The sequence below is a fragment of the Salvelinus sp. IW2-2015 genome, linkage group LG1 (assembly GCF_002910315.2).
Source record: "Salvelinus sp. IW2-2015 linkage group LG1, ASM291031v2, whole genome shotgun sequence".
NCBI classification, from domain to species: domain Eukaryota; kingdom Metazoa; phylum Chordata; class Actinopteri; order Salmoniformes; family Salmonidae; genus Salvelinus; species Salvelinus sp. IW2-2015.
In genome coordinates this window covers 42,584,740-42,588,703 of record NC_036838.1, presented here as the reverse complement: position 1 = coordinate 42,588,703, position 3,964 = coordinate 42,584,740, and positions in this window count along the sequence as shown.

Sequence of the window (3,964 nt, the reverse complement as noted above, 5' to 3'; positions counted from 1 at the left end):
AAAAAAGCTCATTTGAGAACAAGGCTACCTAAATTCTATCAGCATATTGATTGCAGTACACGAGCGAGCAACACGCTCGACCATTGCTCTCACTTCCACGATGCATACAAGGCCCTCCCCCGCCCTCCTTTTGGCAAATCTGACCATGACTCCATCTTGTTGCACCCCTCCTATAGGCAGAAATTAAAACAAGAAACGCCCGTGCTTAGGTCTATCCAACGCTATTCTGACCAATCGGATTCCACGCGTCAAGATTGCTTCAATCACGTGGACTGGGATATGGCYGGGTATTCTCAGAGAACAACATTGACGTATACGCTGACTCGGTGACCGAGTTTATAAGGAAGTGTATAGGAGATGTTGTACCCACTGTGACTATTAAAACCTTCCCTAACCAGAAACCGTGGATTGATGGCAGCATCCGCCAAAACTGAAAGCACGTACCACCCCATTTAATCATGGCAAGACAACTGGAAATATGACCGAATACAAACAGTGTAGTTATTCCCTCTGTAAGGCAATCAAACAGGCAAAGTGTCAGTATAGAGACAAAGTGGAGTCGCAATTCAACAGCTCAAAACACGAGACGTATGTGGCAGGGTCTACAAACAATCACGGATTACAAAAAGAAAACCAGCCCCATCGTGGACAATGACGTCTTGCTTCCAGACAAATTAAACTACTTTTTTGCGCACTTTGAGGACAGTACAGTGTCACCGACGYGGCCCGCTACCAAAGACTATGGGCTCTACTTCTCCGTGGCCGACGTGAGTAAAACATTTAAACTTGTTAACCCTCGCAAGGCTGCCGGCCCAGACGGCATCCCTAGCCGCGTACTCAGAGCATGTGCAGACCAGCTGGCTGGTGTGTTTACAGACACATTCAACCAATCCCTATCCCAGTCTGCTGTCCCCACATGATTCAAGATGGCCACCATTGTTCCTGTTCCCAAGAAAGCCAAGGTAACTGAACTAAATGACTGTCGCCCGCAGCACTCACTTCTGTCATCATGAAGTGCTTTGAGAGACTAGTCAAGGATCATATCACTTTTTCCCTACCTGTCACCCTAGACCCACTTCAATTTGCTTACCACCCCAATAGGTCCACAGACGATGCAATCGCCATCACACTGCCGTATCCCATCTGGACAAGAGGAATACCTATGTAAGAATTCTGTTCATTGACTACAGCTCAGCATTCAACACCATAGTACCCTCCAAACTCATCATTAAGCTTGAGTCCCTGGGTCTTGACCCCGCCCTGTGCAACTGGGTCCTGGACTTCTCTGACGGGCTACCCACGGTGTACAGGTTAAACAACATCTTCCCTCGCTTGATCCCCACAAGGGTGCGTTCTCAGCCCCCCCCTCTGTTCACCCACGGCTGCGTGGCCTGCTCCTCCCAACTCCAATCAAGTTTCAGACGACACAACTTGTAGGCTTGATTACCAACAACATGAGGAACAGCCTACAGGGAGGAGGTGAGCGCCCTCGGTGTGCTGTCAGGATAACTCCACTTCAATGTCGCAAACAAAAGACATTGATCGTGGACTTCAGGAAACAGCCAAGGAGCACCCTCTCCACACGAAGGGACGCGTGGAAGGTGGAAAGTTTATAAAGTTCCTCGGTGTACATATCACCGAAAAACTGGAAATGGTTCCATGCACACAGATGTGGTGAAGAAGACGCAAAGCACCTCTTCAACCGCAGGAGGCTGAAACAACGGGCTGTCGTCACCGAAGCCTTCACTAACTTTTACAGGTGCACAATCGAAGCATTCCTGTCTGCCTGTATCCGCTAGCGTACGGCAACTGCTCTCGAGAGGGTGGTGCGTCTGCAAACGCATCACCAGGGGCAAAACTACCTGCCCTCCAGGAAGCTACAACACTCATTCAAGAAGGCAAAAAAGAGCATCCAAGGCAATAATACCCGAGCCGACTACCTGTTCACCCCCGCTTCCATCCAGAAGGCAGAGGTCTGTCAGATGGCATCAAAGGCTGACAGAAGATTGAAAAACTCTTCTATCAAGGCATCAGTTGTAATCCACATAGCACAGAGAAGTGACTCCTACCTACAGACTTTGAATTATTGTCCACCTTTAATAATGGACACTGTCACTTCATGCCACTTTAAGAATGTTTACATATCTTGCATTACTTATCTCATATGTATATTCTGTATACTGTATCCTACACTATCTATTCTATACTATCTATTGCATCTTAGCCGCTCTGTCACCGCTCATCCATATATTTTACATTTATATATTCTTATCCCATTCCTTTACTAGATTGTGTGTATTAGGTTTTGTTGTGGAATTTGTTAGATATTAGGTTTGTTGTGGAATTGTTAGATATTACCTGTTAGATACKGCTGCACTGTTGGATCTAGAAGCATAAGCATTTTGCTACACTCACAATGACATCAGTTAACCATGTGTATGTGACCAATAACATTTTATTGGATTTGATTTATTGATTTGATCTCTCTGCAGAGATGTTCGATCGGGTTTAAGTCCGGGCTCTGGCTGGGCCACTTAAGGACATTCAGAGACTTGTCCCGAAGCCACTTCTGCATTGTTTTGGCTATGTGCTTAGGGTCGTTGTCCTGTTGGAAGGTGAACCTTCACCCTATTCTGTGGCCCAGAGCGCTCTGGAGCAGGTTTTCATCAAGGATCTTACTGTACTTTGCTCCGTTCATCTTTCCCTCGATCCTGACTAGTCTCTCAGTCTCTGCCGCTGAAAAACATCCCCATAGCATGATCAGCTCCTTTGTCTTGTCTTGTTGACGTTGAGGGAGAGGTTGTTRTCCTAGCACCACACTGCCAGGTCTCTGACCTCCTTCATGTAGGCTGTCTCATCGTCGTCGGTAATCAGGCCTACCACCATCGTGTTGTCGGCAAACCTAATGATGGTGTTGGCATCGTACACAGCCACACAGTCGTGGGTGAATAGGGAGTACAGGAGGGGACTAAGCACGCACCCTTGAGGGGCTCCTGTGTTGAGTGTCAGCGTGGCGGATGTGTTGTTGCCTACCCTCACCACCCGGGGGTTTGGCCCGTCAGGAAGTCCAGGATTCGTTGCAGGGGGAGGTGTTTAATCCCAGGATCCTTAGCTTAGTGATGAGTTTGGAGGGCACAACGGTGTTAAATGCTGAGCTGTAGTCAATGAACAGCATTCTCACGAAGGTGTTCCTTTTGTCCAGGTGGGAAAGGGTAGTGTGGAGTGCAATAGAGATTGTGTCATATGTGGATCTGTTCGGACGGTATGCAAATTGGAGTCGGTCCATGGTGTCTGGGATAATGGTGTTGATGTGAGCCATGACCAGCCTTTCAAAGCATTTCATGAGTGCTGCGGGGCGATAGGTCTGCTTGAAACATATAGGTATTACAGACTGGGTCACTGCATGCTCTGAGTACGCATCCTGTTAACCTGTTTAAATGTCTTACTCACATTGGCTACGGAGAGCGTGAACACACAGTCGTCCGGAACAGCTGGTGCTCTCATGAATGGTTCAAATCAAATCAAATTGTATTTGTCACATGCGCCGAATACAACAGAACTTACCGTGAAATTTTTTATTTATTTTTTATTTTACCTTTATTTAACTAGGCAAGTCAGTTAAGAACAAATTCTTATTTTCAATGACGGGTACGTACAAGCTCTTAACCAACAATGTAGTTCAAGAAATATAGGTAAATAATATAGCTAAATAAAATAAAGTATAAAATAAAAAGCAACACAATAAAATAACAATAACGAGGCTTTATACACGGGGTACCGGTACAGAGTCAATGTGCGAGGGTACAGGTTAGTCGAGGTAATTTGTACATGTAGGTCGGGGTAAAGTGATTATGCATAGAAAATAAACAGCGAGTAGCAGCAGTCTCAGCAGTCTTGGCTTGGTGGTAGAAGCTGTTGAATGAGCCTTTTGGTTCTAGACTTATCACTACGGTACCGCTTGCTG